Source organism: Excalfactoria chinensis, chromosome 6, assembly GCF_039878825.1.
Source record: "Excalfactoria chinensis isolate bCotChi1 chromosome 6, bCotChi1.hap2, whole genome shotgun sequence".
Taxonomy (NCBI): domain Eukaryota; kingdom Metazoa; phylum Chordata; class Aves; order Galliformes; family Phasianidae; genus Excalfactoria; species Excalfactoria chinensis.
This window is the reverse complement of record NC_092830.1, coordinates 32,430,896-32,447,301: the sequence shown is the minus strand read 5'-3', so window position 1 is coordinate 32,447,301 and position 16,406 is coordinate 32,430,896.

Sequence of the window (16,406 nt, the reverse complement as noted above, 5' to 3'; positions counted from 1 at the left end):
GAGTGCATGATTCAGCTTGCAGAGGATTGAGAATCGAGCTTTTATTTTTCCAAGAGCTAATGAAGAGTAAATTAAGAGCAGGCTGCTGTCCTCTGTTGTCTGCTGATGGAGTACGCAAGCTGCAAACAAGTGAGTCAGACCAATGGACATTTCCAATTTGAATACTTTATAGAAGTAGATTTAGAAAATATCCGTAGCGGTGCAGAGGGCCTTTCTTGTGGAAACATGTACATCACATGGTGGTTTTGTTGCTAAGAATTATTTCCTTTGCTCCTCTGGCTCTGCTCTTTGTTTATTCACACAAACATCATTTTAAAATGTGCTTTGCTTCAGATGAATTTTTAGAGAACGGGTCAGAGAAGGGATTTGGGTGCACTCTACTGCAGAAAAGAACATTTTCCCGAGCTCCGTGGAACTGCTGTTTCATCCCATACCTTAAGCAGTCTTTCTAACAAATTCTCACTTCCCACCTTAACACACACTTTGATGCCACTCTGGTTTTGCTCACCTGCTTCTGTGTTGGGTCACAGCCTGCGGTGGACTGCTGGCCATTTGGCTCAGGATTTCATGTTCCCTATCTCTGGTGTGCTTAGCAGTTGCTCCTGCCTTTTCAGTCTCATTTAAAGAAAGGTGTCTTGGTTTTAAAGCTTTTTTTTCCTTTCCTGTTCAGAGTGTAGCTCCAACAAAGAGAGCAGCAGCAGCACATCAGGAAGGTCAGACTAGAAGGGAGATCTTTCTAAGAGGAAAGAGGAAGGGATGCATCTCTTGTCACAGAATTATCAAGGTTGAAAAAGATCTCCTGATGTTTCATTAGGGTATGCTGCACTCAGGGGCCCCGTGCTTAGTCTGACAGTGCTCCCATGGTAATCAACCTTCATGGGTTTTTGATAGCTGATGGTAATGCCGGATGTTGTCAAATGTGGTTGTGGATTGGAGGGTGGAATGATTTGGTGTATTTAATTTTTTGTTTTCTGGTTCATTCATGCTCTAGGAATACATTGCCAGAATCTTTTATTGTGCAGGTGGCACAGCTTAGCCACGGACAGGGCTCTGTGCAATCACTGGGGATTGTATTCCCCATCTTCTGCTGCCCTCAGTCAAAAGGAGCAGTGCCCTTCCTTCAGAACTTGTCATACTGGAACAAATAAAGATGACAAAATTCGAATGAAAGCATACTAGGCTGGGAGTGAGTGCCTGCATTTGTTAAGGGGAGCAGATATTAGCTCCTATTTCTATGCTGAGTGGAGAAGGGTTTATAAATCTTTAATCTCTGAAGGGAACTGTTAGGCAGAGAAAATGAAGCAGGCACTGTAATGTTTGGTGCAGCTAAACCTGCTGTAGCACTGAAACGGCTCTCCTGCTTGTTAGCTGCCTTGCACTTACCTGAGCTCCATTCTTCAGCGTTAACGTCATTGATTCTAGCATGTGAATGTTGCCAGAGTTCTGTTGGGTATTTTCAGAATTGCAGAATGCAATTCCCATTGGAATTGAAGGGCTCCATAAAATATCTGCATCTTGGTCTAAGAGGGTTTAGAATATTGTCTTAAGTAAGGTGAAGTGGAACAGATGACAGACTTTTTAACTAACAGCAATAAGAAAATGCTTATGAAATGTCCAGATCTGGTTTCTTTGATGCAAGGAATACAGAACGCTGAATCATTAAAGGAGTAACGGAGAGCAAATTAGGCTGAAGGAACAGAGATAGGGGAGAGTGGGTGGAAACACTTCCAGATCCACTGATGTCAGTGTTGAGGTTGTTTTTTAATACACAGAAACTAATACAAATGCCTTACATAGCAAGTGATGTGCTCTTAAACTAGGTACAGGGATATGTTGAATACTCAAGGATGCCTGGCTATTATTTCTCCTTCAGCACATGAGCTGTGTAAAATTCAGCTCACCTACTACTTGTAGTAATGAAAAAGACCTTCCCAGAAATGTTTTTGTGTTGTTTAATGAGAGTTTATTGCAGCAGGCATTTTCCTTTCATTACCCTCACACCAGAGGTGTACACCAAAGGTGTATGAGTCACCATCACTAGCAGTGTAGATAGACTGGTAAGAATCAATGTAAGAAACAAGAAGACCACATAAGACAAATTTTCAGTGCCATTTGGAAGTCCACACACCTTCATCTTCAGAGTTAGCTTAGAAGTGGGGAGGAAGCTCCTGGACAATAGGAGCAGAGACACCAGCAAGTGTATTTCAGGGAGAATGTTTCTGTAATCTTCAATGTCTTTTCAAAGTATCTCCCTCTGGTCATGCAATGGGGAAATTAAAGCCACACTGTAATTTCTGCTTGTCATATCTGAGCTCCCTCTGGGGTAGACTGAACATGCACTGCTTGCAGAGATGTGAACAAAATATGACTCGAGTAGCAATTTTACTTTCATTGCCACTTAGTGAAACGTTCGTTCCTGTTGCACTGGCTGTTTGCAATACTCTCAGCAGTGCTGACTTGTAAGGGCCCAAGTATGAGCATAAACACGCTTTTTCCCCCTGCCCCAGTAAAAGTGTAAGCGAGTTAGGAGTGTTGGCCAATGCCACAGAGGGTATGACTCAAAATACAGAGACCTGATCTCACATGAATTGTAACAAGAACAGGCAACCTGACACCTGACTTTTATACAGTAAGAACTTGGCAGCAACCTTTGTGATTCACAAGTAATGGTATAAGTCCCTGCTTCCTGCTGTTGGTAACCTCTAGGCCTTCCCTGTTTTGTGTTTGTTCCAGACTGAATACTTTCAATTCAGTTGAAGTTGTCATAAGCAAATATTAACTAGAAATGTAGTTGTGACAATCATATCCAGGATTTTGGAAATGATTTTTAGAGAACTGATGTGCTTTCCATATTATTTGTTGTGAAATTTATCAGTTTTGATGACATTTTAAAGGCCGTCTCCTCAGGGCGCTAATTTGCTAGTGTGATGTCCCACTGACTAAAGATCTCCTGTACAAATCTGAACAGAAGCTTGGTTTTATTTCTTTTTATTTCCATTTATTTCTATGTATTTCCTGTATTTGTTTCAGGCTAGTGTTTCAGATTTAGCTAAATGGCATTGCAAATGTTAGCGTACCTCACCTGGTATTTATGGCACTGCTTAGCAGTGCAGTTCATCATGTTAGCATGGATTTCTACTAGTGTACAGCTCTATTGAAGCAAGTGGTCTTTTCATATAAGTGGAGCTGCACGTGTTTTCTCCAGGGATCACTTCAGTTTACTTTGCCTTTGTGTTCCACACTGAAATGCTTTAAGATAGGAAAAACTTGCAGAGTATTTGGATGTACGAAATGCCTGGCGTAGATCAGAGTCTTTATTTCTCACTTTTGCTAGCAGTACAATCATTTAAAATTAAAGAAAAAATAAATCAAGTAATTAATCCTGTATGAATGTTCAAACAATCTGTTACTAAGAGTTATTTTCTCCCCCTAGACCTTGGACTTCCTCTGTGTATGATCCAAGTAGGCTGGTGAAAGTCCTTTCCAGGAAAATACAATTTTCAAGCACTGTGACTGTGCTATGATACTTACTCTACCTGAATCTTTTTAGATAACAGGCGTCATGCTGTCTTTGCTTTATTTATCTCTGATCGAAGAGCATGGGAACACAGAAGCAGCAGTCAAGGAGCATATAAGGGGTGTACGCACGGTTTGTGATAGTAAGATCAAGCGGAACTTGTGAGAAGGAGAAATTTCTTCATCTAGAAATTGGGCTGCGCTCATTATAAGATCCACCCTCATAAAGGGAAAAGAGCAATCTGGAAAATCTCTCTTTTCCCCGGGAGGACAGCCCGATCTTGGTTTAAAGGTGTGTGGATGGGACTCTGGATGCTTTTCCATGATCTTTTTGGATCATTTCAAGTAATCACACCATCCACACTCCATGCTGGCTAGAAACCAGCATGCTCCGATCCCAAATCTGTGCAGCTCTATTAGCGTAGAGCTGCGTTCACTCTATTAAACCTTCCGAGAGTCCCTAAGCCTTGTTTGCAAATGTCTGGATGGACATTCCTCAGAAGATATTAGTTCAGTATCCAGCACTGGCACCACTTCACTGCAAGACCCTGGAAAAAGTGCCTTGAGCCAGATTTTAAACACAGGGAGACATCCCAGAGCCCTGTGTTGAAATGCTGCTGATCTTTTAAAAGAAGCTGCACAGTTGCAATCTATGTTTTTGCCAGAGGGTATATATAAAGCCACTCAAACTTTGACACTGCCTCTCGGGGAGGCTGTGAATGTATTTGTGCATTAACCCCAAAGTACAGGCACACTCTTTCTGATCCAGTGGAGATGTAATTATTTATACAAACATGACATGACACAATTAGGGAGAATGAATCAAGCTCAAGATACTCATTGTCTCAGTGGCTGGAATACTTCCCCAGCGGTGGGAAAGGTATCCTCCATTCCAAAAGAGTGTTCTATGCAGCAGCCTCCCCTGGCTGCAATATATCTTTGAATATGGTTTCAACCAACCCTTAAGCTCTCAACATTTTCAAAGTACTCGTGGATAGAGCTCTGTGCTGTTAGAAGAATAAAGGCTTTATAAAGGCTTTTACTACAGTGAAAGCAATTGTAGCTGCTTCTACCTCCTCCCACTGGACAATTCACTTCTTAGAGATTTGTTTCCGTTTGTTTTATTTTTCCAGACCAGCTCTCTGAACCCGGCTCTTTAAGTCTGGCCAAACCAAGCAGTCCAGTTCCTTTGGCAAACATCGTTTGTTGGTGCCTGCTACTGATTACTTTTCCCAGGACAGTAAGTAGGCTTCATCTTCTTTCTTTCAGGTTTCTCAAACGGTGGGCAGCAACCTCACTTGTGTTTAGTATACTGAAAGAAGTCACAAGGGGTTATAAGGCCAGAAGAGATAAAGATACATGGGGAATTTGCCATGAGTTGCATAGAACTCTGTGTAAGGAAAGGGTACGCAGTCTGTTTCATATGGGCAGGTAGATAAAGGTAGATGGAAAGCTTGGTTATGAGCTGCATGTGAAGTTTGTACTGATTCTAAGATAAAACCCAACAAAATAATTGTTTACAGAAGATGTTGGACAGTCTCATTCAACTACTCACCTGATCTATGCATACTTCTCTAACAAAAGGTGTACACGTGGTTTAAGGAGATGAAGAAGATAAGATTAAGAAGATGAAGAGCTTGCCTTTGTGGTGACCTGCTGTTGTGAAAGGAAGGAAACAAAACGATTTGGCTTTTCTTCTCCAAGGTACCTATTGTCCTTTCTATAGAACTAGACACCTCACAACCGACAGCAGGGAGGCTGTATGTGCTAGAAGGGGGCTGGGATGTAGAAGCAGCCAATTTTTTTCTGTGTCAGCATAGCCTGGAAAGCAACTATGCAATTAGAAACAACTGCTATGGTTCACCACACTGTATGAGGACAGTAGCAACCCATGAGCCACGAAGCTCCAGTGCTGCCCCCAGTGCTGGTGCAGAGCGCCTTGCCTGGCTTCCCCCAGCTCATTGCAGCTCTGATATTGTAATTCTGCTACAGTCGAGCTTGCCATCTGAATTCATTTGTCATATTCTGTGAGCTGGAATTCATCAAAGCATATTCACTGGCCTTTTAATTAGTGTTAGATTAGCATTTAAAGATATGGATAAATTCCCAAGTCTAACTTTGTTTAAAGGTGCATATTCAATACAGTAGCCAGGAAATCATGTATTCTCATGTACTTATTACTTTAGTAATGTAATGCTGTGAGGGGAAAAAAGGCAGATAATGCTTCCGACAAATATTAAATGTTATTTGTATAGCTACTGTCGGTGAATTTAAACAGAGAATCCTTCCTCACGTCTTGCCATGAAACACACAAAAATTTCTTTGTGGCTTTCATGTTTCATTAAAGCTTTGTATGTGGGGGAAGAGGGAAATCTAAATTGCTATTTAATTAAAGGGATGCTGTCAGATTAAATATATTGTGAAGAAATGAACTTTGCTTTTTACCTGGGTTGTCAGCAACACCCAGGTTTATTAAAAATGAAATATTTTTTACATCTAATGTACTTCTCACCATTTATCAAATCGAGTGTTTTCTTATCTTTGGCTGGTGAAACTGAAACGGGCTCTCGCTCCAGCTTCACTGTCTGGATCCTATTAACTAACCCAGCGCTGAAGGATCTGAGGTTGTAAATAGCAGGAGATGATACTTCCATATAAACAAAAAACAACCCCCTTTAAAACAAACAAACCAACCAGAAAACAAACCCACAAAAAATAACAGAAATAGAGGTCTGACTCTTCCTGACTGGCTTTTGTCATTGATTTTACAGCAGTTGCAGAAAGCATAGAAGAGGTGTGTATTATGTGTTAATGTTATTGTACTTGGAAATTAGTAACATATTCTGCAGTCACAGAACTCTGCAAAATCAGAGAGTGCATTGTTTACTAATTGGCTCCATCTATGTATAGCAGCGAAGGCCCTTTCTGGAGGTTTGTATTAATGCACTTAGCATCCTCGTGAAGCTATCTGATAATACTTCTACATGGAGAGTTAAGCTCCTTAAGCATTGTTCACACCTCCAAGAAAAATAATACAGTTAAGTTCTTCCTTTAAATAAACTTTATAAGCAAGTCTATTAATAGTTATCTGCTATCTCCCACAAGGGGAAACATGTAGACAGTTCTGTACCAAGTTGTAAATCTTGGGCTGCTGAGTATTAGGTAGTAAATTAAATGAGAAGTGAGAGCTGCTTTCAATGGATCCTCCTCTTTCATTTTACCACACGGGAACGTTTAAGTTGAATGCTGAGGAAAAAAATCTGTGCCTCTGAGAGATGTTCCTGCGTGCTGAAAAATAAACCTGCCATGTAAAAGGCACTTCAGAATGCTTTTGTGGTAAAGATTTACCACGTCTTAGGAATATAAAAGCTTGCCTTGGTGTCAGACACAGTTGTATTATTTTAACGTGGGTATGTGCATAGCAAGTCTGCTCGTAAAATCTGACTTCAAGTATCTGGGGATGTCCACAGGCTTCAATAGCAAACAATAGCCTGCGGTTTGGCTCCTGCCAGAGAGTTGAGCAATTGGAACTCAGTTCCCAGGTCAGCGATTTCCTCTTACTGTGAGCAATTCACTCATCATTCTCTGCTCCACATTTCCCTCTCATAAGGGATGGTGAGAGGAGTGAAGGAGCACAATCCCACCCTTGTGTTGGCCAGAGGTGTCAGTGGTGCAAACCACACAAGTCATTTTGTGGGCAGAGATTCTGGACAGGACCATGAAAGTGAACAGGAAATTCTGTCTGCTCTGAAATACTCTCAGGTCATTAAAAAACAAAACCAAAACAACAAAAAACACACACTCTAAGTAAGGAATGTAATTGTGAGTGAAATTCCACAGATTACACTTTTCATTGGTACAACATCTTACCATTTGCCTCCTGTTTCTCGCTGTATGAATTCCCCATAGTGTGCAGTGGAATTTCATTTGGGCAGCAACAAAATAGTAATAATAATAATAACGATAAACTGAAGGATTTGGATCCTAACCATAAAAGTTAAACTAGCTGCGTTTTATACTATGCCATAGCCAAACAAAAATACATAAACAGGGAATCAGAGGTGTGCAGGCAACACAGCACATAGATAATTCCTTTATGGATGAAGCATGTGGCCAGCAGCTGGCAGAACTCTGCAGATCTCTATGAAACCAAATGATAATGTAGACATCCTTTGCTGCATGTTCCCGGGTGACAGAAACTGGTAGGAAGGAAAAGACTGTCCGTTCCAAATCTTCCTTTTATTTAGTGAGACTTTTATCACTTTTGTTTCTCTTTTGAAAAGAGCAAGGAGGAAATGTAAAGGCAGAAGCTTCCTGGAAAGTATAAGCCTGTATAAAGGACAATGGGAAATCAGGCTTTTATTTTCTTTCAAAGTCTCTAAATTAACTTTCAGCACATGTCAGTATTCGTACTTCTTGCTGATCATGCATCAGAACGAAAGTCTTGTGATGATTATGAGTTCTTTGTATCGCGGTAGGTCCCAGAGATCAGGGTGCTATTATTCTGGTTGTTGGTAATTAGTGATTGTGTGCTCCCCAGAGTGGTGTCTATCTCAAAGAACAAGACAAAGGATGAGAACAAGGAAGTAGCACTGTTCTCCTTTTCCAACCAGCAGACTGAGAAACTGGAATATTAAGCTATTTGCCCAAGTTCATGCAAGAAATCAGTGGCAGGATTTGGTAAACAAAGGTTCGTGTTCTGTTTGCCTTGTAGGGAAACATCTGTCATTTAGGTATTGAAAGAAAACACTGTTTTAAATGTCAAAGTAATTCCAGGTTGTGAAAAGAAATGATTTTTGTAGCCTCTAAACCTATTACAGCCATGTGCATGTGTCGGTTGCTGCGTCTTTTTGGTATATTGTTTTTCTTCTCAACATCGCCAGCTTATTTCCATCTATATTTCTGTTTAAAAACAGGTTAGCAGGAAAGCTAGGAAAGGAAAGAGCTGAGATATATAGTGAGAAAAAACAGTACGCCAGAGCTGTGATAAGGCTGCATGTGAAAGTCAGCCCAGGGTGTACTGCACTGTTCATGGCCCACCCTCTGACACCTCCAGGCTGAGCTCCAGTGCTCCCCTACCTACACTGACAAGAAGTGCTGGCGTCAGGGTTGAGCCATAGCTCAGGGTGCATTTAGGGATGGAAGAGGCTTTGCTGTGGAATAGGAGTAGGTTAAGGAAGCAGGGACCTTCAGAGCTGGAACTCTGCGGATGTTTCTGTTGTGAGTGACATGTGGCAATCTTTGATCCTGAGCTCCTGTCTAGCTCTTCAAACCCACAGTTCTGTCTCTTCCCTACCTGTGTCATAGCATCTAAAATTGACTTCTTGTAAGAATTTCCTGCACCTCTCAGACCTGCCCTATGTTTGCTGAGCTCTCAGGAGCCTGTTTTACTTTTCCAGTTCTTCATGTGATGTGAAGAAGTCCAGAATACAAATCAGGATCTTAATCTTGGTGCTCTTCCACATGAACATATGAAATAGAGATGCTGAATGCAGAACTGGAAGGTCTCTTTTTTCCCATCCTTGGATCCATCCTCCTTCTCCTTTAGTAAACAGAGGTGATTATACATAATGAACTACAGTTTGTTTTGTTTACCCTTATTTCTTAGTGCCAAGAGCACTGTGGTATGAGTGCTGGGCTCATCTTGATGTCAGGAGGTTCCCCTCAAAGGCAGTGATGTGGATCCTTGGCCATCACCTTGGAGTTTCTCGCTGCATCATAAACAGGCCCTAAACACATTCCGAGCCCTTCTGGCTGCAAATGGAGCCCACCATTGGTGCAACATTTTGTAACACTTACCATACAAAGTGGAAGGAAAAGTAACCAAATTAACAAAACAAAAACCACTGCTAAACTTAATACTATTTGGAGCACTGAGTTGCCATAACAACTTGATGCAAAAGTCTTTGGCAGCAACTTCGTGCTCGGTGCTATTGAGGCTAAAATAACCTTAACTCTTGTGTTAATGCTTTGCCAGCATAGTAAATACTATTGGTTACAGAAAATTAAAACTTTTAAATAGTGAAACTACTTTTACTGAAGTAAAAGAAACCTCTTAAATCTAAGTGTTTTTCTCCTTTTAAAAAAGCATAATTTGTCAGACATTAAAATAACAAAAGGTCTTTGAAAAAGGATTATGGTTTCTGATGTTTCACTACTAGAATGGATTTACTTTATATCCCACTGATGTTGTAATCTTGAATTCTGAGGTAATGTTTTAGCCCTTTCTTTTCACATAAATAAAGATCTCAATGATAGCACTTCATTTCTTCTGTAGACCTTTCCTTTATTTTTCAAACTACTCATTTTCTCTCGCTTAAACCATTTCATCCGAATAACATACAAATTGGATGCAGTGCTTATTAGGAGGAGGGGGAACGGTTAGAAAGGCAAAGCATTTCAAATCAAGGCGCTGCTGGCTGCTAGGTACATTTTAAATGGAGAATTTCCATATTGGATGTTTTCCTTTTCTGGTTTGCTTCTTAAAAAGTCTTGTTTTGAAAATCTACCAGTAAAACATATAGATGTGTATTTTTTTAGTACAGCGTGCTGTGCTTATATGTGTATATATATATATATAACACACACATATATATTTAATATATACATATATATATACATGCATAATGTTTAAATCCATTTGGACACGTTACTCTGTGGAGCACAGCTATTTCCCATCAGTACGAAGTGCTGATCTTAAAGAATTAAAAGGTAGGTTTTAACACTGCTAATCATCATCCCTCCTTGATAAACAGCTCCATACGCATCTCTTTAGGTAGCATACCTTTTAACTAATGCTGAATATCTTTATAAAGTCAGCAATTAAATCTGCTTTTTACACTCAGTTGTGTTTGTTTTTGTGGAGCCGGCATCCTCGGTGAGAGGAATTGCTTACAAGAGGGATTTATGGACATGAGAAGCATCCAGGGGGTTTCTCATTTGAAAGCTGATGACAGGAACACTGAGTTTTGGTTCAAAGCTGTCTGAATTGTTCTCTGGAGGAGAACTGCTCAGTCAGTTTTTCCCCCCCTCTCCCCTCCTTTCTTTCTGAATGAGGTACTGAACAGAGGATGAGGTGCTCGTGGGTCTTCAGCAGGACATCATACTGTGCACTGATAAAGAGCGAGGAGACCAGCCGGGCTCACAGCGGCGGGCGTTGTTGGAGCTGCAGGCAAGCTGAGCATAGGATGCTGCAGGTGAGGTGGGACGGTGCTCGGCTCTGAGGAGGGGACGGGACAGAGGGCGGCTGTCACCCCAGCCCTCAAGTTGCGATGCCTGCATTCGGCCAGCAGGGGGCACGCTCCCCTCGGTGCCGCGGGTAATAAACCGCTGCCTATGGGCACTGCTCGGGCTCTGTGCGGCTCCGAGCGGTGCTGGTGCTGCTGCTGGTGCCTGTCTTAGAGTCCAGCTCCGGCCCGGCAGGGCAGAGCTGTCCCACCGTAGGAGGCGTTTGAAGGTTCTCGCCCCACTCAGCCAGATCTTCGTGCCCTCTTGTAATCAGTGGCAGATTTATTTCTACTAATTTTTAAATACCGAGTGTATCTAGCGTACTTATTACTCCTAATTAGTGTGAGAATAAAGAATCAAAGAGGGTATTCCTCCAATGACTTGTTTTTGAAGAGTGACAAATTAATCCCCTTGGATGTGGCTGAAGCCAGGAAAGATCTGTTTGTTCCTCGAACCGACTGCAGTCGTTAAATGATCACAACTCCTCTCGTGATAAACAGATGGAACAGATCCTTGTTTCCTTGTGTACCCCAGGGTCCAGGGGCTCTCCTCCCATAGCCAGGCCTTCCCCGTGTGATGGAGGCTGAGGAATGCACCTGTGAGATGTCACACACCATGAGATGTCTGCCTTGGAGCTGTGTGCATCCCTGACCCGCTGCATCCCTTTGTATTCTTCTTATGCTCTTTGAGCTTTGGACCAAGCCCTCAATGGTTTATTTGCACCGTTAGCACTGCCCGCCTTCCTTGAAATGACACTGGGAGCATGATAAGGGAAAACCTTAAGGCTCAGTATTTATTTTTTTTTCATGTGGTTCTCCCTGTAAATGCATCGTAACATTTCAAGGGGATGCTTGTAATCTGCTTTAATAGGGATCAGGTGGCATTTACGAGAACGATGCCAACTTCAAGGCCACAACTTTAAATCTTCCCCCGTTTGCTTTAGCTAGAAAGCGTGAGCGATGCTGAGGCGATAAGCCGGAGATCAGATTGTGACAGATGCCTTTTCCAATGGGATCCTGAGATAAGCGACAGGGAGATTTCCAGCCTGAATTACTCTCCAGGTCCCAGCGCTGGGTTAGGAATGAGCGCGACGGGGAAGGCGTGGAAGGCACCTTTGTGCTCAAGTGATCAAAGCAGGCCACTGACGGCTGTTTAAATGCTATCAGCCCACGACAGACCCCCATGGGACTGCTGCACCTGCCGACCTTGCTCCTTTATGGCTGTGCCGCGTCTTGCCGTGTGCTTCTCTTACCCCGGGGTGACGCCGAGCTGACTGCGCCAGCGGGTGTGTGCTTACAGAGGGGTAATCCTCAGCTGTTTGTTCCAGCAGCTCAGAGGGAACAGCAGCTGCTGGCCCACTGTGGATAAAGGGTGTATAGCTGCAGGCAGCCACGTTCAGGTTGAGCAGGGTTAGGAGGTGGTTTTACCCCACACACTGTCCTGCTGTGGGCTTCATACAGTGCTCCCACTGCAGACAAGATAGATGGAGTAAATGGAGACTGTGATGTTTAAAACTCTTATCCTGACCTTTGCATGCTCCCAAAATTTGTGGCTAGCTGAGTATGATAACCTAACTAAATATGCTTTCTAAGGGAACATACAGGTCTCTTGCACACTTAAGGCAAGGAAGATAATGCTTCTATTTCACTTCGGGCAGGACGTAATACAGTACAATAAAATCCCTTTGCTGTGCTCAACATCAGAAAAAGTGATATTTTCACATGCTTTTTCTCTTGGATATCAGACCTTTTTCAAACAGAAGCAGGCTGTAAATAGCTGTGAAAATCATTGAGAGGGGAATTTCTATGAAACAGAGTGTGTGCCACAGGATACTGAATGAATGCATACGAAGATGTATGGAGGTGATTATTTTTATCTCGTATGATACACTTTCAATGTCTTTTTTTTTCATACCCTCAATTAATAAGAAGTTTTTCAATTGAATTCCATAAAGCAATTTCCGGACTTACTAGAAAGAACAAAGAGGGAAAGAGCAGTTCAGGCAAGGAGGAAAGTGATGTAACTTTAAAATAAGGGAAAATTAATGCCATGGAGCACTAGGCTTGTTTTCAGCAGGAAGATTTGCAATGAAGAGTACAAATAGTCATGGCAGTGTAAGCTAATAGGGTATCATACTCAGTGCTGCTGAGCCAGACCTGAGGTTTATTCCCTGGGAACCAAGGTGAAGTTTGAGGATAGGTGATATGGCCATGGGATGGGTGATATGGCCATGGGATGGGTGATATCATAGTATCATAGTATCATAGTATTGTGCGAGTTGGAAGGGACCTTAGAGATCATCGAGTCCAACTCCCGGGATTCGAGCCCTCTGTGTAGCAGAGCGGCACTTCTACCCCCTGCTCCACAGGGGGGGATTCGAACCCGGGCCCCCTGGTGTTGCAAACGGGAATTCTACCGCTGCGCCACCGGAGGCACACAATATGGCCATGGTTCTTTGAGCGTGAGGCTCAAAAGCTGTATAACTGGGAGCCTGAGAGCCCAGAGGGGAAGGAAGCCACTTCTCAGACCCAAAGAAATGGATGAGGCCCAGATGGAAGAAGGTCTAATGCTGAGTGCTGCTGGGGGAGCAGTGAGAGATAATGGAGACAAACAGACGTGGAAGGCAGGGTAAGCCCTTTATTCCCCTAGTGAACCATATTTAAAGAATATAGATTTCAAGACATACGGAAGCAGATTTTTAAGTGAAATGCCAAAATATTCAAACTTGCAGTACAGTCACTGAAGGAGAGAGCGCTCTTGTTGCAGGATCTAAGGCCAAACAGACCTGGCTGTAATCTTCTCTTTGCTTTTCCTACTCTGGCTATCGCAGATCCATGTCAATTTTCACCCAGATATTATATAGAGAAGGTTGCACAAATGAAGATATTTCTTTGCTTCTTTCTGCTCCTTCCCACCTGTGGCTGCTGTAGTTCACACCGGCCTTGCCTTTCTCTCAGCACAAAATCTTGCTGCTGAAGAACACGGCTAGACTGCAGCGCAGACACTTATCACTTTATTTTCTCCTATGAGCAAGGAGTGGGAATGTCTCATCTGGTGTGTTGAACTCGGATCTAAGTGCTAAAATGTTTACTGCTTTCAGTCCGCCCAGCAGGAGGCTCTGAGTAAAAGTGATGGTTGGCAGCCTGCTGCCACTGGTACCATCCAAGTCACAGAGGCTCACAACAAAACTCGGTGTCTGAACTTCAGACTTTGAATTATTTTAGGGGTGTTGTTCCACAAGCCACCTAGATGATTGTCTATTAACATTTGATCACATCTCAGCATTTGGAATACATTTAGTGAGATTATAGAGTTCGTATCTAGGAACTCCTGATCATCTTCCACCTTCCCTAATTCATGCATTCCTGCACTTAATGGCATTCATAGCAACAAATAATCCCTCTTCTCCCCTAATGATATGCACTGCACCTCGGCACTACAACGTGGGTAAATACATTTATGTTTTTGTTATTTTAGAAGAAAAATCCTTGTGCTGTGAGTAATGAATGGAAGGTTAAGTGACAATTTTTCTTTATAACCCCTCATGTCTTACAGTCTGTGAACTGAAAACTGGATTAACCTTTAATTACCCCCTGTGATCTCTCAACCCTGGAACAACATTACCACTCCTCCTAGTGTTATTTGCATACAGCATTTAATGAGAGAAACATCTGTTTGCATATTTGGTATCATTAATATTATGTAGATGGGCTGAGTATTCATGTTGCAGTGGGCAATTGTGCGGAAATCCCCTTTTCTCTCATTTTTGCTCTATTTCCCCCCTCCTAACAATTCTGACTTGTATTAATTAGAAAAAGAGCTGCTTGGTGCCAGTAGTCCTGCATATGTAATGCACAGCTGCTGTGTGATCTGAATGGCAGCAAAGCAATATCCTGATGGGTTTATAAAATGCAGGGTATTCGTTTTGATGCTATTAGGAAAACCTGTTGATATTTTTGGGGTTAAACTTACCCATTAATAAAGTACATTACTGAACATTTAATTAATACAAGTGAGATAGCTAACAGATTCTTTGTTTTCCTCCAAACTTTACTTAATTCTTTCTCTCTAGTAAGATAAGGCATTAAGTACACAATCCATCAGCCATTTTGTTGGCTAGGCTTTAGTTTAGAGCTTGATACCTGTTTCAGTTCTCTCTGACCAACAGAAATGTTTCTTATTGCCCTACAATGAAATCTTTATTCTGTGCTGACCCACACAGAAAACTGATGGGCCGCTGCATATAGTGAGAGCATAAAGCTGTGGTCTGGAAGAAGATCCTGTTGGGTTTGTTCTTTTCTTGAGAAATGGGGGGGATTTTTTCCTTTTGTTTAGCTTGAAAACTGTTTTCTTGAAGTCGTTCATTGGTAAAGTCTAAGCCATTGCTGATAGACATCACCCCCTCTTTGATAAATAAATATATATGTATATATATGTATATATATATTTCAGGGAGAGGCACAGGGTGACTGAACTACTGAGAAGGATTCTAGGGAGAAATAGAAAATTGATTTCTAGGCCGCAAGTTCAAACTCCCAAAGTCCCAGGTGTTACTATTTGATGGATGTTTAGCCAACTTGAAATGTATATATAGTGTCTTAGGTTAGAAACCAGTAAACAAAGTCCAGTATCCTTAAAATTCTGCTTTTAGAAGAGAAGCTGAGGATTTGGTTTGACTTTTTGTCCCGTGCTTTTTGTTGTGGGTTTTTGTTTGTTTGGTTTTTGCTGTCTTCTGAGATTCCACTAATTTAAAGGTAGGAAATACTTCCCACAGTGAGATTTGTTACATTTTCCATGGATCCTAAGTTCTCATCAGAAATGACATCAGTTTGCCTTCTTCTGCTTGAGTTGATCCACTGAATCTGTGTCAGTGACTACTGAAAGTTTGCACAGCTCAAAGTGATTCTTTATCTAGAGTTCCATGTGGATAAAGAGGAGTCTCATTGCCAAAAATTACACCTAAGCTGCATTTATCTGTCCAACCATTCCTTTGTTGAAGGCAAATGAGTAGAATGGCTCCGTGGTGGCCTTTGTTTATTTTGGTTTTGATAGACAGAGAATTCCTGCTAACTGCTTGGCTTACCCTGCACAAAGGTAACAGTTTGACACACACTAAGAATTTCAGGCAAGAATGGTATTTACATTCTCTACTTGAATATATTTCTTCCCTGCTGGACTTCAGCTAAAATCAAGACTATCTTGTGGTGATGCTGTCCATCAGAATAACTGCGGGCAAGCAGCGGCTCACCACTATCACCCATCCTTCCCCTGTCTAGCTTAGAAAAAGGGAAATCAAGTTGGTTTTCTGTGTTTGGAAGTAACTTCAGTGGGGGACAGCTGAGGATTCAAATTGTTGCATGCTTGCTAACTTTCAGTAAAGAACAAAACAGAAACTTGAAAAACTCAGGTTCGCCTGCATTCCAAAATTGAGTGTATTATGGATGGATGAGGTTATTCTTTAAGATGGACGTTTCCATCTGGATGGCTTCCTTCCAAGATTTCCTTCCCAGCTTTTCCCAAAATGAAAGGAATCCTAGATAAAGCATGAACAAACTCCAGATTAATGATGGCTGATCAGATGAATGCTCAAGTACCACCTCTTTCCAGATCTGCTGCAGAATAATGACATTTCTCTCTCTCTTCTAATTCATGACTTAAATTTT